General features: G+C 40.6%; 1 long non-coding RNA gene across 1 annotated transcript; it reads right to left on the reverse strand.

The window, feature by feature from the left end:
* Positions 1–13760: 13760 nt before the first annotated feature.
* On the reverse strand, positions 13761–15499 carry LOC102083152 (uncharacterized). Its single transcript, XR_265729.3, has 3 exons — positions 15459–15499; positions 14443–14496; positions 13761–14357 (listed from the first exon to the last, which is right to left on the reverse strand). It is a non-coding gene; the product is annotated as an uncharacterized LOC102083152 (long non-coding RNA).
* Positions 15500–22481: the final 6982 nt, after the last annotated feature.

Consider the following 22481-nt stretch of genomic DNA (forward strand, 5'->3'; position numbering starts at 1 on the left):
CCGCTCTCAAATACCCTCTAATTCTCCTAATGCAAGGCCTTGGCTCAGTCATCTGCACAGACAAGCCCTCTGCCAGTTTGTTCCTTTTTATTGTCATTATTAAGTTTTTATTTATTCTTATCAGTGGCGCTAAAGCATTTGTGATCCAAGCAGGCAGCTGCATGTTGTGATACATGAAGACATGTACACCTTAGTCAGCTGTTTTTTTCAATGTTTCGCAGAAGTCAGCGAGCACAGCAAGAATCTAACGTTAATGGCTGATGGTTTCATTCCCAGTGGAGTTAATCTTACAAAATGTATTTATTAAATGTATGGCACTTCAAAGCATCTGCTAAATGACGTGCTACATCACAGGTAAAATGCATCAAAGATTCAATTCAATTCAATATGTAATTGTCTGGAACTTATGGAGCATTCATATCTAGTCCTTTTACATTTAAATTTATGTAACTGTAGATTTCTGTTCTTTCAGTAACCGCCACATTATGTAGCAATCGTTAGTCTCATAGGAAAACTCATCCTTGATCTTAAGATGTGTGACCTGTGATCTCTGACCATTGGCACACTACACTTGAACTGAAAATAGGTAACATGGTTCATATTTAAGCAAAAAGCTGCCGGACATCAACACTTTGCAACACCATGACATCATTTTTATTGTGCGTGTGTGTCCTACCAAAACAAACTAAAACTCTCATTTGCATTTTAATGGTGATCACAGCGGACAACAAAGAAAGCAAGCAAAGTGATTTTTGTGCTGTTTTTATTTTGTGTGTGTGCGTGCGTGTGTCTAAGCGTGCAACTGGTGTGGTTTTGGTGTAGCAGCTTACTGGCTCCTTGTTTCCTGGTTTACAGTAGAGTCTAAGTGCATAATGAGAGTCCTGTAAACCTTTGGTGCTGCGGTCAGAGAAAGTTGCATTGCAGTTAACATAATTAGGACCAATACCAGAGCTTTACCACATCTAGGACTTTTTCACACCGCTGAACTAAGCCGAGGCGACCTCCAGTCCTGGAGGTTGAAAAAAAGGTTTGATTTAAGGATTTAAAATCTGAGTCATCCAGAGCATCAACGTTTTATCTGTGAAAACAAAAAGTAAAAATATGCACAGTGGCTCTGAGAGGTCAAATGCACTGCAGAAAAGAAAGAAGAAGAAAACACCAGCAAATAGAAAAGTACTGCAAAATCACACAAAGCACATTGGAAGTTGAATAAAACACAACAGAAACGGAAACGAATCCAGCCAAAGCCAGCCCCCCTTAACAAATTAAAAAAACACAGTGGTCTTTTCTTCTTCCATTGTGTTTTATTCAACTTCTGCTGCTTTTTCATTTTCCATTGTGTTTTTTCTTGTGTTTTTTTTGCAGCATTTTACAAAATACAATCAAGCACATCATAAGGATGCTCAACTGAACAGAGATCTGGTGACTAACAGTGTTTTTCCAAACTTCTGTGTATCCAATTTTGGTGAGTCTGTGCAAAATTTAGCCCTAGTTTCATATTGTTAGCTGACAGGTGTGTGCAGTCTTCTGTTACTGTAGCAGAAGGTCAGATGTGTTGTACTTTCAGAGATGCTCTTCTGCATAGCCTGTTTGCAACCAGTGGTTATTTGAGTTACTGTTGCCTTCCTGTCAGTAAACTGAATGCAATCTGAATGACTGTAGTGTGATTAGCTGGTGCTATGTTCTCAGATTGTGTGATTTTCTTTGTCTGTTTTCTGATGCATATATTTTCATTTTGCTTTTTTTCTGTGTCAGAAATGTTGTAAAAGTTTCAAATAAATTCTTCACATTTCATTTTTGTATCTGAACACATTATGTTCACTTTGACTCTACATCATGCCTATTTTTGCTGTATTCCTTCCAAAGTCAGTAAGGCTTTGATAAAAGTAAAAAACAGTTTGACACGTAAAACAGTGTTAAGGTTTTTATTGATTAATCACAGAGTTGAAGTGATTGGCTGACTTTTCATGTTTTGAAATGTGTGAAAAAAAAACTTTTTCATTGTTTTAGTATTTTTATTTTTACAGATGCGAGTCTGTGTTATGAAAACTACCTGTTTTGAGAACTGCATTGAGAGAGATGAAAATGACATTGCTGCTGTAAGAATTTGCCAAAGCATATTAAAAATAGTGTAATAAAAATGACAGCCCTACACAGGAGACAGTTCAGGTTTCTTTCCATGTATTTCAAATAATTTTATAATTATTCTTTGGAAAGTCACAGCCGATCTTCCATAAACCCCAAAACTGGTCAAACTTGATTTTTGTGAGCTAACCTTTCTGAAGAAAAACACTGTGAAAGTGTGTAGGTTGTTTGTTTTTCCATAAGATAGCTAGACACCGTTTTTTGTATGTTTGATCTTTTTCCGAAAAAGCAGAAGTTGAGCAGTGACCTGATATTTTTAGTGATCACAAAACCATCAAAAAGATTCAAAAAGCATCATTTTGGAATTGGGGTGGCTTGGTGGTGAAGCGGTTAACACTGTGGCCTCACAACAAGAAGGGCCATGGTTTCTGTGTGGATTTTGCATGGTCTTCCGTCTGTGTGGGTTTTCCCTGGTTACTCTGACTTCCTCCCACCCACAGAGTCTTAAGATATTAGATTTATTGCAAGTGTTGGGAATGTTGCAGTTGATTAGAATCAGAGCTTTTGCATGTAGGAGTCACATCATCTCCGTTCATGCCAATGCAATGTTTTCCAACCTTTTGAGATTTTTCACATTAGAAAATCACACAAACAAAAATGTCACAAAAAGCATATTGATAATTTTTCCCGCGCACCAGGCATAGTGGAATTGGTTCGGTTTGTTCCCAGTATACCTTTCTTTCTTTCTTTCTTCTGACCAGCACTAATGCTAGGGCCTTCATCTGGGTTGGCATTTTCTCCAGGACCGGGGTCAAGTAGACAAACTTTTCTTCTCAAATATTGATCAATTGCTATTACACGCTGCATTGTCTCACTCACAGCATATGCAATTTCTTCTTCCTCTTCTTCCCTTTTACTGGCAGTTGGCAACCCATTTAATTAGAGTAGGTAGTTGTACTGCCAGCTAGTGGAAGAGAATGTAATTGGTCTGTTCGTTACTCACACTGGTCGCTTAGAGTACTAATCAGGTGGAACCAGATAATCTTCCATGGCACACCTGATCATGTGCCGCGGCACAGTGGTTAGGAAACACTGCTCAAATGGACCATTTGTTTACAGCAATGGTGGATCGTGGAGCCTTGCAATAGTTCTGAAACGTAGCAACATACAGTGGCTTGCAAAAGTATTCGGCCCCCTTGAACTTTCCCACATTTTGTCACATTACAGCCACAAACATGAATCAATTTTATTGGAATTCCACGAGAAAGACCAATACAAAGTGGTGTACACGTGAGAAGTGGAATGAAACTCATACATGATTCCAAACATTTTTTACAAATATATAACTGCAAAGTGGGGTGTGCGTAATTATTCAGCCCCCTTTGGTCTGAGTGCAGTCAGTTGCCCATAGACATTGCCTGATGAGTGCTAATGACTAAATAGAGTGCACCTGTGTGTAATCTAATGTCAGTACAAATACAGTTGCTCTGCGATGGCCTCAGAGGTTGTCTAAGAGAATATTGGGAGCAACAACACCATGAAGTCCAAAGAACACACCAGACAGGACAGGGATAAAGTTATTGAGAAATTTAAAGCAGGCTTAGGCTACGTCCACACGTACCCGGGTATTTTTGAAAACGCAGATTTTTCTATGCGTTTGCACCTTTCGTCCACACGTAAACGGCGTTTTCAGTCACTGAAAACGGAGATTTCTAAAAACTCCGGCCAGGGTGGAGATTTTCTAAAACTCCGTTTTTGCATTTACGTGTGGACGAGAAAAACGGAGAAAACGCAGCGTCAAAGGTGTGCGCCTTTTTTGACGTCACACTGTGCGCCACGTTGTTGTTTCGGTGAAATGAATTTCTACAATACTGTTACTGTTAATTGTACTCTCTGCAGTGTTTAAATGCTTACATATACACACACAGTTACTGTCCCTCCACACATACGACTCGGTTCTGCTTCTATGCCCCAGCTTTGTTTACTATTTCCCACCGAGGCTTCTAGACTTCTGATTGGCCAACATTTCTACACGGTTAGGAATATATCGCCACCTGCTGCTTTGGCATGTTCCTAGCAGCGTTTTCCTTCATTTCTGCCTTTACGTGTGGACGGGATTATTTTTTAAAACGAAAACGGAAAATCTCCGTTTTCAAAAATACCCGTGTACGTGTGGACATAGCCTTAGGCTACAAAGCCTTGAACATCCCACGGAGCACTGTTCAAGCCATCATTCAGAAATGGAAGGAGTACGGCACAACTGTAAACCTACTAAGACAAGGCCGTCCACCTAAACTCACAGGCCGAACAAGGAGAGCGCTGATCAGAAATGCAGCCAAGAAGCCCATGGTGACTCTGGACGAGCTGCAGAGATCTGCAGCTCAGGTGGGGGAATCTGTCCATAGGACAGCTATTAGTCGTGCACTGCACAAAGTTGGCCTTTATGGAAGAGTGGCAAGAAGAAAGCCATTGTTAACAGAAAACCATAAGAAGTCCCGTTTGCTGTTTGCCACAAGCCATGTGGGGGACACAGCAAACATGTGGAAGAAGGTGCTCTGGTCAGATGAGACCAAAATGGAACTTTTTGGCCAAAATGCAAAACGCTATGTGTGGCGGGAAACTAACACTGCACATCACTCTGAACACACCATCCCCACTGTCAAATATGGTGGTGGCAGCATCATGCTCTGGGGGTGCTTCTCTTTAGCAGGGACAGGGAAGGTCAGAGTTGATGGGAAGATGGATGGAGCCAAATACAGGGCAATCTTGGAAGAAAACCTCTTGGAGTCTGCAAAAGACTTGAGACTGGGGCGGAGGTTCACCTTCCAGCAGGACAACGACCCTAAACATAAAGCCAGGGCAACAATGGAATGGTTTAAAACAAAACATATCCATGTGTTAGAATGGCCCAGTCAAAGTCCAGATCTAAATCCAATCGAGAATCTGTGGCAAGATCTGAAAACTGCTGTTGACAAACGCTGTCCATCTAATCTGACTGAGCTGGAGCTGTTTTGCAAAGAAGAATGGGCAAGGATTTCAGTCTGTAGATGTGCAAAGCTGGTAGAGACATACCCTAAAAGACTGGCAGCTGTAATTGCAGCAAAAGGTGGTTCTACAAAGTATTGACTCAGGGGGCTGAATAATTATGCACACCCCACTTTTCAGTTATTTATTTGTAAAAAATGTTTGGAATCATGTATGATTTTCGTTCCACTTCTCACGTGTACACCACTTTGTATTGGTCTTTCACCTGGAATTCCAATAAAATTGATTCATGTTTGTGGCTGTAATGTGACAAAATGTGGGAAAGTTCAAGGGGGCCGAATACTTTTGCAAGCCACTGTATGCTAGTCGTGCCATAGAGATATAACTGCACAGAAGTTTGAGATAGTTTTTTAAAAGGTAAGACGTTAAAACACAACTTTGTATGTAATCATCATACATTTCAACTGTCTGCTAAGCACGCATGAACTATTCAAAGGGCACACGACCCACATGACGACCCCAAATTTTGAACCCCTGCTGAAAGGACTCTGACTTACTCCAGGGCTCCAGTTAGAATGTGTATTTACACTTTGGGTTTGAACAAAAAAACATTCTTCATCAAACCATTCTTCCTCAGCTATGCCATCCTTTAACTCTCTTCTCTGTGTATGCGGTATATTTTATAGATGGATGGTGATTGCTACTTATTGTTTATTGTAATGGCAGCCACACGGTAAATTCCTAATTCTAAATTTCTGTCAGCTCTAAAGAGAACACACTTTTTTGGCTTATTTAGGGTGATTTTTAAGTCCTCTTACATGGAGTGTAGGTTTATTTGTTGTTACACATCAAATTGCAATTAATTCATAGCAATTAACAAAGAAAAGCCACCTCTTTAAGCCCGTGCATGGTACATTTGACTAATGGTACTGATATTAGTCAAACCAACAGGGCTTTGGGTGTGGTAGGGTATTTTAAGGCTTACCAAGTGTGAGTTGCTTAAAGGTAAAAATGGCACTGTGAAGACAGTTTGGTATTAATGACCCAAATTTATCCATAAAGTTCACTAAAATTGAACCTATTATGGAAAAAAGCATCCTTTCTTTGTTACTTCATGTGGTTCTGCTAAATGATTCAATTGTGTGATGAAATATCACAATTTTAAATGCTAGCGTGACCATGCCAGACCTGCAGTCCTTAATGTCTCAATACCTCTTATACATTCGTAAAACTGCAGAGCAACAGAGGTGCATAGCAAGCTTCCAAACATAGCTGATAATTGGATAAACTGCCTTACTCTGAGCCAGAGGACTTGATTGTGAATTTAACCACAGACTGTTTCACATAACCGAGTTTACAAAGAAAGAGGCACAGAGGAAAAATTGTGTTCTGAAGGTGGATGCCAAAGCTAGATTAAAAGTCCCTCTTTTTGTGAAGGTGGTGACAAGCTCTGGGTCTTGGAGAGTTAACCTGATTGGTAGTTTAGAGGAAACCTCTAAGAAGATCTGATAGAGCTAGCCAAACAATTGTTCAATGAGAGCAGAAGAAGTCCTTGGCAGAATTTTGTTGAGGTAGGATTTGCGTGTTTGTGTGTGGGAATATTAACTTTGCTATCAGTGTGTGTATGTCGCTATACGTGTTGCTTTTTTCCTGGCAGATATCCTAGGGGTCACAGATCTTCCGAGCATATGACTAATCAAGGCTGTTTACTACGACAGTGACTGATAACACGCAAAGCCCACTGCATTCTCTCTCTCTCAAACACACATATTAAGTTGCTGCAGTTTGGCATATCATCTTCAGGCTGACGTCTGGCTGACTGGGGATCGGTTTTATGAGGAATGTTATCTAACTTGTATGGCAGCAGATGGCCTGTGTAACTCCGTTTTTCTCCTGGGAGGAAAAAAATCATGATCATTACCAAGAGTGAGATCCAAACATGCACTGTGTCGCAACACCATTTAGAGTTTGTTTTTAGTTTGTTATGATAGGGGCTTGGCTCACATGAGGGCGGTGCTGGAGGTGTTGCTGCGCACACACACACTTGCATGGAGGAATATTCTCCCTCTCCTGAGGCTACTGGAGGTTTGGCTGAGGAGAGGAGGTGGTGGTTTTGGTCTTTCCTCAAACACTGCTGGGGGTGGTGGATGCCTGACCGCTTAACCACCAACCATGTCAGCCATTACCCAAAACATGCATAAAGTGTCCAGCTGGACAGGGTTTCTGTGTGCGTGTGTATATGTGTGTGCAAATGTTAATTTATGTGTTTGTACAGGATCTTTTCTTACTCTAAATCACTGTGCGTTATATTACAGCTTCAACCAGTAATCATCGAACAAACTACTGTATTGTAACTGTAATCATTTTAAACAATATTTGGGCATAGTCATATTTGTAGAATTTTGTAAAACACAATTTTAAAAGAAATGCCTTTGAGGCAACGCCATGCATGTAAGAAAGTTGGACATAGCCATAATGTCGTTGGTTTATGGACTACTGTTCACTAACATTTATTTATTTACATTTTTTGGGATGACCATATTTGGCGAGATGTTGGAGAAGAGCAAAGTGGGGACTTGTGTATAAATCCAACAGTATTATATAAGCCTATCTATACCTGCAGACTACTCCTAGCTACTGTTAAGTTAGCAGCCCACTAGGGCTAAGAACCCTTAGTATAGCAAACACTAAATTAACAGCTAATACTAGCTATAGCGTCCTAGTTTTTAAGACAGGTGTGTAATAGAAAAAATTGATAGGAAACAACAAGCTCTTTTTATATGTACACTGTAACTGCACGGGGCTGCACGGCGTCAATGCAATAGCACAGTTAGCTCGTTAACATGTGCAGGTGCAGCCCCACGCACGGGGCAATCCGCGTTAACTCGCTAACGGAGATTTGCCGCGTTAATGCGGTTATGGCGTTAACATCATTTTAACGAGATTAGCACTGACAGCGCAAATTTTTACACTTCGATCCTGCTTTGATTATGCCTCTACATACAAACGTACTCAAGAAAACTCATTTCTGTTAAGATGGAGAAAAAACTAGTGGAAAGCATTGAAGAAGCTTCAGTATGGCAGTTTGAACGTAAAGAATTCATTAATTTAAGGGCATGCTGCCATACTGTTCTCTTCAGCTTTTCCCAGCCATTAGTGTCACACAAACAGAATTTTAAGGATTGTGATTGTTGTATTATTATTATTATTATTATTATTATTATTTTTAAACTCAAATGCATTTTGGCTGTCAAGTTTAATTACGCAAATCTGACATGCCCTGCAGAGCTCAACAGATTCTTCATATATTGTCGTTGTGCCTTTATTTCAGCATGAAACCCGCGAGCCACACATGTCCCCAATACACCTTTGGCAAAGAGGGAATAAGTACCAACGGGATCTGATCTAAAGAGAGTAAACAAATGAGATCAGCATGACAACAACACTGACAGGAATTATAAAAATGCCCCCATGTTTTTTTTATTAGAAAGTAAAAGTTTGACTGGAAATTTGCACATTTATTTGTATCTATAACCTGAAACACTGAGTTTAAAGTATTTTGTCGGTCACTCATTTAAGCACTTTAGGCAGGAAGTTCTGTGTTGGCTTACCAAACAGAATTTGTGTAGGTTTGAAATTCCAACTTAATTTTGATAAACTACATTTTCATAGCCGTACTTTGATTTTTTTAAAACCTTTGTCATCCTTTGTGGTCTCTTGGGTCTCCTATAGTCACTTCTTCCAACGCTTCGTCTATTTTCATACGTTTTTTGTAGTTTTATTATGTAAACCCCTTTTTTGCAAAGCACTCTCTCATGTCTGGTTTATGTTAGAAACCATCAAGTCTTTTGATGACTTTATTGCATCCAGCTGATCCCCAGCAGAATCCTTGTACAGTAAATAGACACTGAAGTAAACTCGTGGTCTGACCCTGTTTTACCTCATGTTGTTTGTTCTCCATGGTTTTCCTAAAAAGCTGCAGGGTAGAAAAACATTGCTGGGGATTCCTAAGAACGAGCAACAACCCACTTGCAGTCCCTGACCCCTCCCACTCAGCTTCTTGCATCTGTTGGATATTTTCAGATAATTTGACACAATAATGATAATAATTTCCAGTATTGCAATATGAGCATTGCAAGTTAAGTAGGAGCAATGTGTAGCATGCTCTTACATGGTCTGATCCAAAAAAATACATAAAAGTAAATTGCTAAATTAAACCTGGTTTGATACACTTAGATTTGAATAAAATTCGATTTTCACTCAGTTTTATGAATATATGTACAGATGAGGGCAGAATTATTAGCCTCTTCAGGATTATTTTGTTCTTTTAAGCATCTCCCAAGTGCTATTCAACGGAGCAAAGAATTTTTACTACAGAATTCCCAAATGTTCTATTTTGGTTTTGGAAGATTACATTATTTTATTTTACACATGGACACAAAATTATGACTTTGGTCTTGTAGAATGTAGTTCTTCACCAGCAGCAATGTATGTTTTGGTTTGTTGTTGTGTAGGACGACAAACTCAGACCCAGTTTTGTTTCTGACTGCTTGAGGTTTTCTTTCAAAATCTTCTCATATCTTTCTTTCTTCATGGCTGCAGCTCAGGAGGTAGAGCAGGTCATCTACTTATTAGAAGGTTGATGCTTTTATCCAGCCTTCAAACCAAGGTATTCAAAGAAAAAAGTGGCTGTATAAATGTGTTTGAATGGCTGAATGAGGCATGTTGTATAAAACGGTTTGTTCTCCAGCAGAGTAGAACAGTGCTACATAAGAGCCGGTCCATTTAACATTACTTCCACCTTGATAAGATACCTAGTTCTAGACGCAAAGCATTCCCCAGAGCATAATACTCCCACCACTGTGTTTCACTGTAGGAACTCATAAACAGTGTCTCTGTTTTAATCTCATCTGACTAGAGGACATGCTTACAGTATGTATAATTTTTCTCCAGGTTGTCCTTAGCACACTTCATTCTGATTTGAAGCAGAGATTTTGTCAAGGTTTGTTGTGTGGCAGGCAGGATGTAGGACCCAAATGCATGACTCACAATCGGAAGCGGATGCGTTTAACCAGCTCCCGAGCCTGAATTGCCTCCCTGGCTTTGCGCAGCTCCTTAATGAAGTCCATAAAGCCAGAGAGCTGGCGAAGGTATGGCCTGCACTCGAGGATCATCTCGATAGCATTAAGCCTGACAGAAATTGTCTGAGAGTCTGGGGCATGGGAAATTCACCTTGCCTTTGTACTCGGAGAATGCCCCTCTCACAGGCTGAGTCCGCTGGGCCCATCTTGTCACCATGTCGTTCTGTCAAGGTTTGCCGTGTGGCAGGCAGGATGTAGGACCCAAATGCAGGACTCACACTCAGGAATTTAACTGAAAGCGGCAGCTTTTATTACTGGAAAAAACTGACATTAAATACAAAACTAAACTAGAAACTGGAAACAAGAAACTTCAAGTAGAAAACAAGAAAACAATCCAGGAACTTTAAACTTGGAAACGGCTAGAAACATGGAAGGAAAAAACACAGCATTGTGAGAGTACGACGTGACAAAGGGAGGAGGATGAGGACAAAAAAAAAAAAAAACAGACTGTCAAAGTAAAACTGGAAGTATAACACAGAGACGCGGACTTGACACTGAGAGAGAGGCATGGGACAGGAAAAAAGCTATGGAGTAGATATAACACAGACACAGGGAAGGCACATTGACTGAAACTACAAGCTAGGACAGGAGTGGGGAACTCCAGGCCTCGAGTGCCGGTGTCCTTGATCCAACACAGCTGATTCAAATGGATAAATTGCCTCCTCAACATGTCTTGTAGTTCTCCAGAGGCCCGGTAATGAACTAATCATTTGATTTAGGTGTGTTGACCGAGGGTGATATCTAAAACCTGCAGGACACCGGCTCTCAAGGCCTGGAGTTGCTCACCCCTGAGCTAGAAAAACAAAATATAACCTCAAGAGAACTAAAACCATGAATTACAAATAATCAAGAAATATAAATTTCACACAAAACACCGGGTCACACCCAGGATCATGACAGATTTTCTTGGTCTGGAACCTTCCAGTCCATTCCTGTGCAGGGTTCTAGTGATTGTCTTCTTTGAGACTACAATTCCAGTCTTGGCTAAGTGTACTAGGCACTAAGACACTAGTGTCTTGGCAGTTGTTCAGTCACATTTCTCAATAGTTTTCTTTCCAGAGTCTTTGAAATCGTTGGCTTTCTATCTCTGCTAGACTTGTTCTGTACTTTGCATATATTGAAAAGACTGCCTTTGAATTTCTTGATGATGCTTCTCGCTACAGTTCTTGACACTTTGATAAAACTGTAATAACTTTGTATATCCACCCCGATGCATGATGCTTTTTCAAGTGACGGCTAAAACCCTTGAAGTTTTTATGCTGTGTGTAAGTTTGAAATTTGAGCATCAAAAAGTCAGAGCAGATCACTGGACGGCCGTCGTTAGTGTTACAGTTCACTCAAAAGGTCAGTTTTTTAGGGAGTGAATAATCCCGACCCTGGTAGCTTTTTTTTCCTGATATAATTCTGTTATTGTGTGCAAATAGAAATAATTTACAGTATTCTTAAAACTATTTAATTAGTATCTTTTAAATGTTATCACACCTTTAAAGAAAATGAAGTCCCTTTTTATCACATCTGGTGACTTTTCTATTTAAGTTAGTGTTCGGCGATCACGTTTCACAAAATGTGCTAAGCTTATAACAGTGCAGAGCATGCAGAACAGATACTCTCTCTTCAGAGTAATGAGAAGCAGAAGCTAGCTCTCTGAATAGACCTTTCCACTGTGCCACATAGCACTGCAGTTTCGGGATGTGACCTACACTATCCAAACTCAACTGTAACGACATTTGCGAATGACTCATCTGTTCTTATTGTATTTGTTGAGTCATACAATAAATCTCGTGTTTCCCTTACATTTTCCGCCATATCCTCAAGCATTGCATTTTGTAAGAAACGCTTGAATGGCAATGTCTTAAATAATGCTATCTCCTCTCAAAAGGATAATTGACCATGAAAACAGTGTCAAATGTTGGAAACCCACATCAAGCTGCATGTAAAATGGCTCCCTCACTGTTAAAGAACGACAAACGAGATCACTGTAATTAACGTCTCTTTTTTTTTTTTCTTGTTAGAGGCTTTAGGGGTTGCTCTGTTAACTAAATTGTAAAGACACGAGAGGTTTTTGACAACAAAATAAATCTCTCCAGTACTAATTAAAGACCCTTATCAAGTGGCTGCCACTGTACATCCTTGTGCTATTTCACTATGTATTGATCTATAGTCTGATAAAGATCTCAGTTCCTTTCCAGCCTGGCTTAGTGGTTTCATACAGGAGAGCTTATAGAGAATTCACTCTTGGATTCTGCTTCATACCAGTGACATATGCAGACATGGGCTTTTGGATCATCCACATTCACACACAGGGGCATGGAAACATAACCCCTGGTGTCCAACTCCTCCACCCTACCAAACAATTATAACCAGACCCAGCTTTCATATAGCTCTCTGGCGGTGCTCTGTTGCTGGCAGACAGATCTGCTGGACTCCTCTCTGCTCTGCTTGTTCTGGTCTTGGTGTCGGTTCTAAAAGTTAATCTGGGCCCAGAGTCAGCTGCCTCCCCTGGAATCATACTGTGGAGGTCCTTGTAGAAAACTGGTGATTGTTGTATCGTGCAAGTGGCCAAGTAGACAAACTTTCTCTTATTGAATGTGCTGACCCAACTAAGGCAACTCCGTATCGTAACTCCGTTTACTTCCAAAAGTACATTTGTAAAACTCTGAAGGAGTGTGAAAATACAAGTGGGAAGTAACCCGAGTCATTCCTTAATCATTGTCAGGCACACTAGAGTAAGAATTATAACAGCAACCTGCTTGCCACTAAAAAATATTGGTGTTGCCCGGTGACTGCAATTCCAACTAGTTGCAGCAACTGGTCATCCAGAGATTGAGTGTACAAAACCCTCAGTTTCTGTGCAACCACCTTTGGTTGCCTGGTAGTAGGCAGCCTGTCTAAAAATTATCGCTGTCTGACTTGGAGTGACTGTAGTCATTCTCAGACAGATTGGTGAAGGTTTGCCATCTAATTTCTAAATCCTGACAGGTTGTCAACATGCTGCAATCAATCTGAGTTGGTCTGCATTGATAAACACAACTTGTCTGCAACACATCTCTTTTTAACAGAGGGCTCAACTCAGTTAGTTGCTAACTGGTTGTTTAGGCTGGCTATATTGCTATATAAAAGCAAGGTTGCCAAGTGTCTATGTCATGTGCAGTTAAATCGTCCTGCTACATCATTCAGCATGTCAGACCTCTGACTTTCTGGCTGAACTTTGAAAGCAAATAGTAAATGTGAATTTCTCTGTGTGTAGACAGAAACAAATGGCAACAGATTTGCAGTTTTGAAGTTGATCTAAATTAATTGACATATTACCACAAACATGTCGTTGACTATTTGACAACCTGATAGCAGACGGACATTGCCCACTCTCCCTAGCCGCTTCCTCCAGCTTATCTTGGTGAACACTGAAGTGTTTCCAGGCCAGCCGAGAGATTTAATTTCTCCAGTGTGTCCTGCATGTGCCCCAGGTCCTCCTCCCTGTTGGACATGCCTGGAAGAGGAGCCATGCTAGTCAGATGCCCAAACCATCTTAAATGGCTGCTTCTGATGCACTTCTGAGCACTAGCAACTCTACTCTGAACCCCTCTCCATTGACTGCACTCCTCACTCTTGCTATAGTTCATTTGATGTTTGTTGAACTATTGCCGATCCTCCTGCATGAGAACAACAGTCGGATCACAAGTGCTACTGTCAATTTCTTGTTTAAAAAGAGAGGTGAAATAGGGTACAGCAGGAACTGGGGAACTACACAGTAATGCCCTCGCAGACTCACAAGCAGTCTGACAAGAAATTGTCCACACAAACGGTTTGAGGGGAGCCACAACACTGGAGAAATTCTTACAGAATCCTCTGTAATAGCCACACACCCCTAGAAAATGGCACAGAGCTCTATTTGTTTGTAAGCTAGGAAAATCGACAGTAGCGTGTATTTTTGCGGTTACCGGATGTACCTATCCCTGACTCACTGTTTTCCAAAACTCAAAGTTTTCAAAACCATGCTGCTCAAGTTTTGCCCAGAGTCTGGTAGGTAATGGGGCGAGGATCTGCAATTATTGCTGTTTGTCGCTAGGGAAGCCATTTAGGAATCCTTAAGAGTTCAGTCCGGCAGATCTAGTGTTTGGTCATGTGGTATCTGGTCACCTTTGGCTCCTGAAAGAGAAATGGTTGTCAGAAATGTCCAAAACCCAACATAATGTGCTTGACACTGTTTGCAGTTTTTTGGGAGAATCTCTACCTTGAATGTCAGTAGCTCAGGAAAACTTGACACATGCTCAGGCTAAAATGAAGGCTTGTTATGATAAAAAAAAATGTTAACAGAAGTTTCCAGCCTGGAAAGAAAGTTTTGGATCCTATAGTAGGATCCAGCCTGCAAGCCCAGTTTACTTGTCCATATCTGGTAGAATGGAAAATCAGTGACACTAATTATGTGATCCAAACCCCAGAGATACAGAGAAAGTATAGGGTTTGCCACATTAAATCCACACATGAAATTGTATTACCCAAGAAACCACTTGGTTGTGCCAGCCCTGCAGAGCACTGCTGGTGTCGCTCCTCCCCATGAACCCCTGATAACAGACTGCTTGTAAAAAGTGACGTCTGGTGAGAAAATTTTGAGATTTTAAATAATCTAGAAACTTTTGTAGCCCACCCATCTAAATCTGAAGCCGATATTATCAATCTGATAGGAAGCAACTTATTACTTTTCTCTTACCACCCTCGCCAAACTGTAGTCCTGTACACGCATTTGATGTGGATGAACATAAGCCAATTAAGCAACATGCTTGCCGAGCCAAACCCAATGAAAAGGAATGTAATGCAAAAGGAAGTAAACTATCTTATTGAACAAAGCTATTCTGAGCACTAGCGCATAGAGTTCACCCTGTATATTAGTACCGAAGTTCAATAGCAGTCCTTGGTTCTATAATGATTACGCGAAAGTTAATTCTATTACTAAAACTGACTCTATTCATCTTCCTTGTCAAGTTGTGAAATACAGGACCCAATCGCAGGACTTTCTGAGCAGTGACGATGAATTTATTTACAGTGAAAAAACCCCCAGAGAAGTGCAAACAGTTCCAATAAAAGACATTTGCTCAGTGGTGATTTCCCAGCTCCCAGTGCAGTGAATCCTTCTCCCAATCTTTGCTCTCCACAACACCCATGGGATATTTACAAACGTGCCTGGCTCCCTCCACACTCTCCCCATGGTTTTCTGGACATGAACAAGATGCAATAGTTAATTTTCTTCACCTTTTGCGTGAGCTGGAGTTTCACTGACTAACACAAGAATCAGGCGTTGATTGAAGCCCAGCCACTCTGTTAAATAGCGCTCCTGTGATGAGGATCATCAGCAGCTGGTTAGTGTGATTGTCGGCAGGTGTGGCTGGCTCCAGAGTGGGAACCTCTCCAGGCCCAACGTTGCACAAGGACAAGAACACCGGTAGACACGCACACAGAGAACAGGGACAGACAGGGAACTACAGATGGAGGAAACAAACACAAATGGCAGGTTGGCCAGCGAGGACAGAAGGACCATGACATTCCTAGAATGGAACATTGTATTGATACAGCGGGATCGACCACTTTTGTAACCCAAACTCAATCTACTGAAAGGCTATTGGCATTTTACTTTGACTCCCCAAGCATCCGAAATATCTGCTTTTGGTAATACTGTTGCGGGAATTGCCGTCTTGTGTGTGGCTGGGTGCAGTGAGGAGTGTATGTGATGTGTGTGTGAGCATGCGCGTGAAGGAAACGCGGGGAGCGGAAAAGAAAAGAGAGAGAGAGAGTGTGTCACGGGTAGAGAGGGCGACCGGGAGCAGCGTTCTAACGGGCTACAGCCTATGCATTGTACTTTGAAGTGTGCAGTACTGTTATTAAAGCCTCATCTCTTCAGTACTCTCCGGTGTCTCAGCTGATTTCTGCCTGCCTCACTACTCCACAAAGTGAAGGGAGTTAACCCCGAAGGAGGACAAACTTCGGCCCTGGAGGAAGCATCTCCCCTCGCGTCTCCTGACCACGGTCAGGGGACTGACGGCGAGGAATGGTTAACAATACAGATGATTTTCTCCAGTTATCCCATTTAAGTCCCGTGAGGACTGTACTAGCTGGAGTGAAAAACTGTGATGCTTAGCCTGGATGATGTTGTCATATATTCATCCACCTGGTCCGAACATTTAGAAACATCCTCCCTTGTTTTCAGTTGTTTCCAAGAAGCATTGCTTACTTTGAACCTCACTAAATGTAAAATTTAGTGAGGTTCAAAAGCTCATTTTTGCCCCTAGTATTTTCAGTCTCGTTCTTTCTGTGTTAGTGGCTGATGCTCTCACCTGTCGGTGCGTTGATGGGTTTCAGTGTCCGGGGCTGGGTGCCCGGGTGTGTACTGGCTCACTCCCGGCAGCTGCTTGATGGCGCCTGGTGCCCGTGGCTCGGTCAGGTGGAGGGGGCTCAGGTCTCTGAGCCCGGGGCTCGGTCCGCTCTGACGTAGCAGGCTGCTGGCGGAGCCTGCGTGCACCTCGCTGCAGCCCCCTGTGGCTTCTGCAACGTGGCTGCTGGGTGAACCCCCTTCTGTCTGGGGCTCTCCTCAGCTTTTTACTAGGAGGGTGGTGCTGCCCCTCCAGTGGCTCTCCTTTTTCCAGCAGGTGATCCAGTGAATCTTTTGTGTCTTTTCTCACTGTTCCTCTTCCCCTCTGTTTTTCTTTCCCCCTCCTTTTCTTGAACTTCTCTTGTCTACATCTTTCCTATCCCCCCGTTCTGATTGTAATAACTTAAAATTTCAAATAAATAAATAAATAATAAAGATCAATCAAGTGGACCAGTATGGCAAAGCCGTAATGTTCCACTTGGGAAAATAAATCTGTTGGGCATTTTTCTTGGCATTCAGACAATAATTCTGATTGCTACAGTGCTGAACGGGACAGGAATTTGTAGTTTCATTCATAAAATATTGTGTGCTGCCACTTGTGTATTTGAATCACTTCTAGCACTGGCCTTGTTTACTGGCTGTATTGTTGCTTCCTTGCTTTCATCACTTTGTGAGTGTGTAAAATGCATAAAAAGTACATAAAACAAACATGTATATGTTAACAGGTGATGTGGCTTGTGTTGTATGAACATTCTGAATGTTCAGTAAAGATAAAAACTAGAAAACCAAAATGTATGTTTTTTTCAATTATCTATTTTGTATTAAAAAATACAAAAATAAAAACAGTGAAAGATCAGTGTCCAAGCGGCAGCAGAGAGCTCTATGAAGATGAATGCAGAAATAGAGAAAGTCAAGTGTTTGGAAATGGTGCAGTGTTAAGGTGGTGACAGGTCCATGAGCACATCTGTCTTCTTATGAAGCCCTCCCTATCCCTCTTTTCACTCTCTCTCTCTTTCATCATTCCTCAGGTCTGAATCACCTCAGCTCGACAGACAAGTTGCCAAGGAAAAAAGAAGGACGGGCCATTGCTGGTGACGTCGTAACATCGGCTGGTAGGTGGCGATGGAGTGATGGCTTGTGCAAGTGTGTGTGTGTGCGTGTGATTTTGGAGGTCTAATAGAATCTGTGCTAGTCAAAGAGCTACTGTGACCCCCACTTCTGCCTTAGCATTCCCAATTTACTGCTAAACATCCACACAAGTGTGTGTGAAGTTACTTATGGGGTGATAGTAAGATGTCAATGAGCTTTCACCCACACTACACTGACTTAAAAACATTCAATGGAACATTCAAAACCACTAATGGCTTCTAATGGTGAATGACATCAGAGCTGTCATGTTTCTTGTTATTTTTTGCTTTTTTGGGGGTTTGCTTTCATTTCAGTCTCTAACTCTCTGCCACTCTTTGGCAAAATTCCACTATATGTATGTATATGTGGACACTCACGAAGACCTTAGTGTCTCCTCTCATGAGTGCTGATAGATTTAGTAGGGTGAAGAAGGTGGAGGAGGTGGACTGACTTAGTGCGGTACCTGCTTTGTTTGCTTTCCTCTTCTCTGGCTGGAAAATGAACAAAAACTGGGTGTCAGAAAAAAAGAAGACAGAGACTGAGGAGAAAGGAAAATGTGACAGACACATCGCAGGCCTTCATGCCAAAATTGCTCCTCGTATCTCTGTCCCTGAAACACTTTTCATAACCACAGCTGATAATCACTGCCAATGTGAACTGGCAACAATTTTCAACAGACAACTAACAATAATAAAAGACATCACATCTGTTTTAGTTTCCAACACATTTCAAGTCATGGTATATCATTTAGGTCTTACTGATTTTCAGTTTTGTCAGTTACCTGCCTCTTTTTCAGTTGCTGTTTCTTCTCGTCATCCATGTAAACCTGCCAAAATGATGACATTTGTCTCAGAAAAATCACGTTTCATTGACTGGTTTTGGAAATTCTGAGATATGCCCATCTTTAACTGGAGTACTGTTTTAGTTTCTGATAGTTCTAATAGTTTAGTTCTGATCTAGTCCCTGTAATTTTAAGAGAACAGAACAAGTATGGCAAAGTCCACATAAAAAAGAACATTAATTAATGAATTAGAAAATGGAAAAAGTTGCTGTAACTGTGAATCTGATTGCATAAGAACATATGAAAACGCTTAAAAAGTAAACAAAAGCACAAAAGTAATGGATACAGACTTGGAAACCTAAGTTTCAGTCAAATGGTAACAGTACAAATGTCACCCAAGTTGTTAAGATTTAAGCCTAAAACATTAAATCAGTATGAAAGTTCCAAAAACCAATATTCATCCGATCCCCAGTTAGAAGTAATTATAACATCCATCCGTGTCATTTTCACTTTTTATATAAGAAAAATTCTTCACTTATTCCAATGTAAATGAAAACATTACTCATTTATTAAAGTAACAATATTACTTGTTGTATTAGCTATTTACCAATATCAGTATCAGTATTTATAATGACTGTTAAATGAAAATTGAAAAAGCTAGAGGAGAAACCCCCGATTTTGCTCATGTCGTCTTTCACCCTAAAAAACAACCATGTTAAGTGTTTTTTATGGTCCCACAAATGTGTTCGTCCACATATGTGTTTTCGTTTGGACGAAAAATGAGGGCTTTTTACTCACCGCCAACGTACTCCTGTGCAGTCCCCCTAAAACCCAACGGACACTGATGATGTCTGCAAATGCTGACTAAAGATAGGCAGGTCTATCTACCTTCACACTGCTCCTGCTTAAGCAGGTCTACAGTATTTGCCTTCACGCTACTCCTGGTTAAGCATAAAACAAGCATTATGAGTGTTGACGCTGCATAGTTTGTCCACCAGGGGGCACTCACACAGCTGATTGGAGCAGCATTTATTTCTTGGTTTACGGAGTGTAAACCAAGAAATAAATAGCTACATAAAGCAAATGTTAAAGAAATCTTGTCATCTATTGTGTGTCTAAAAATATATATTGGAATAGCCAATATTTAAATCACTACGTATTGATACTATTCTTGTAATTCCTATATATGTTGGGCTGTAAGGTATAGATTAGTATTTAAAAAATAGATATCTGCATCTGTGAAATGCAGTAGTGGTGCAACGTATCAAAAATCTCACGGTTCGGATCGGATCACGGTTTTAAGTCATGGATCGGATCAATTTTCAGATCAGCAAAAAAAAAAAAAAAAGACAAAATTTTAACATTTACTTATTAACTTATTTAAGTATTTTTTGCCTATTAAAAACATTTAACTCAAGACTCATTATACATATATATATATATATATATATATATATATATATATATATATATAGATATATATATAGATATATATATATATATATATAATTATTATATAAAAACAAATTAAGGTGCAGTATAGGGCAGTACAGGGCTTTGTATCTACCACTCCGCTGTGATATAATGAGCGGTCACGGTCACGTAGCTTTCCGTTGACCTGGAGGTCCACCCATTTGTAGTTGGGCAACAGAAGATGCCTGGGACAGTTCAGCCATAACTTTAAACTTTTCCTGCTCATACATGCCTGGGTACGATCTTGTCACTGAAGTGGACGCGGAACGAGATATCATAGCGTGGCCCAAGCACGCTGATCATAGTTTAAACCCCTTGTTTTGCACAAGGGAATACGGCCTCCTGTCTGAAGCTAACAAGTGTTTAGCATTGGCGACAGATGCAGACATCATCCAGAATAATCTTTGTCACTGAAGTTAAGTAATGAAACATGTTTATGTTTACATTTATGTTTGATGAATAGTTTGCAGAAAAACTCTAAATCTGAAATGCTAAAACTCCATCCATTCGCTTCCGCTTATCCTTTTCAGGGTCGCGGGGGGCGCTGGAGCCTATCCCAGCTGTCATAGGGCGAGAGGCAGGGTACACCCTGGACAGGTCGCCAGTCTGTCGCAGGGCCAACACACAGGGACAGACAACCATTCACGCTCACATTCACACCTAGTGACAATTTCGATTATCCAATTAACCTATCCCCTCAAACTGCATGTCTTTGGATGGTGGGAGGAAGCCGGAGTACCCGGAGGGAACCCACGCAAACACGGGGAGAACATGCAAACTCCACACAGAAAGACCCCAGCCTGATGGTGGAATTGAACTCAGGACCTTCTTGCTGTGCGGCAACAGTGCTAACCATCGTGCCACCATGCTGCAACTCATTTCAACATATTTTCAATGTGTTTTTTCTAGCTGGGTAACAGAAAATTGCAGTACTCAGGTTAAACAACATCCCTAGAGCTTGTAAATGTATTTTAACCACTGACGAAAAAGGGGTAGTCGAGACAATCTTTGGAAGGACGTAAGAGTTAAAAATTGAAAGTAAATTTCACCTGCTTATGTTTTCCTGACCCATATGGAAAAGAAACAGTAAAAACTTATAAAAAACTTGCATAAGATGTGGCCGACTTCATATAGTGAATCATATAAGGCTTATATGATTTACTCATGAAAGTGGACACTTTCTCATTACTTTCATATATTCTTTTAACAAGTATTCAAAACATACAAAACAAGTTTCATTTATATGATTTTTCAAGGGATCTTATATCTGTTTTCACTGTTGTATGCTTTTCATACAAGTTTCACACAAGACAGATATAAACTTTATAAGATTTATATATATCTTTTCCATATGGGGAGCCTTTTGTGTCCACATGAATTCACTGTATTTTCAGAAAACAAAATGTATAATAGTACATTTAAACATAAAGAGGATTCAAAGGACATACAGTTTACATATTAAATAGATACATACAATACAAATTAAGAGTTTGATATAATCCCCCAAACCTTTATATGAAACAATGTGACTCAAACAAAATTACAATAATGTTACATTAGTCTTAATTTTTAAGACCAACAATGTAGAAGTAGGAACAACTTAAAGATTTTCACGTCTCCTTCCAGCCTTTTCATTGTAAATCCGTTTATACAACTGCTATTCTTTTCTACATGCAGATGCTAGACCGAAACCATTTATGCTGTGAACAACTGTATCATTTTGCTTCCACTATATCACACAGCATTTTTCAACTTTCCTTCAGATAGCCATTTGAGATCGCCATAAACACTTTTTAGATTAGATTTTTAGATGTATTCAGATACTGAAAGACAGACTTGGTTTTTTTCAAACATTTACATTTAAACAAGTGTTTTAGAAATTACAGGTATTATGTGTGTGTGTGTGAGTGTGAGGCATAGATAGATTTAAGGAGGTCCCCTGGCTTTTGTTGTACAAAAAGTTGAGTGAGTATGATCCTGGGGGGATTGTACAAAGGTGTACTGAAGATGTATAGAGATAAACCACTGATGGAGAAAATAACAACTCAAGCGATTTTCTTCTTGCGCAGCCATCTGCAAGACTGAATTGTTTCTTTGACCAATCAAGATTAGTTGAAATTATCCATTTGATAATACCACATAAAAAATGCAGGCAGATAAACCTACACATTGGAACGTCCACTGAAACAAATGCAACTGGAAGAAGACTAAGAAAGAGGATGACTCAGGTTCTCCTCCCTACTCATTCATCCATCTATCCCTCCATCTGGTTTGCGTTTGAATGGATGCCTCTCATCCTGCAGCTCCTGCCCCAACAAACCCCAGTTCCTCCATTACCCCTCCCCACATGCTTCTGGTGCCAGCTCTGGACTGAGACAGTAGAGGTTCCCAGGACATGAAGCAGAAACTTGTGTGTCTCTTCTGGCTTAGGAGGTGAGCCACACTAAGATAGGCTTCAATGATGTGTTGGCGTAAATCTGGATGTGGACATGCTCTGTGTGGGAACAGTGCTCTGACTGCTTGGGTG

This window comes from Oreochromis niloticus, linkage group LG8 (genome assembly GCF_001858045.2).
Source record: "Oreochromis niloticus isolate F11D_XX linkage group LG8, O_niloticus_UMD_NMBU, whole genome shotgun sequence".
Lineage (NCBI taxonomy): Eukaryota > Metazoa > Chordata > Actinopteri > Cichliformes > Cichlidae > Oreochromis > Oreochromis niloticus.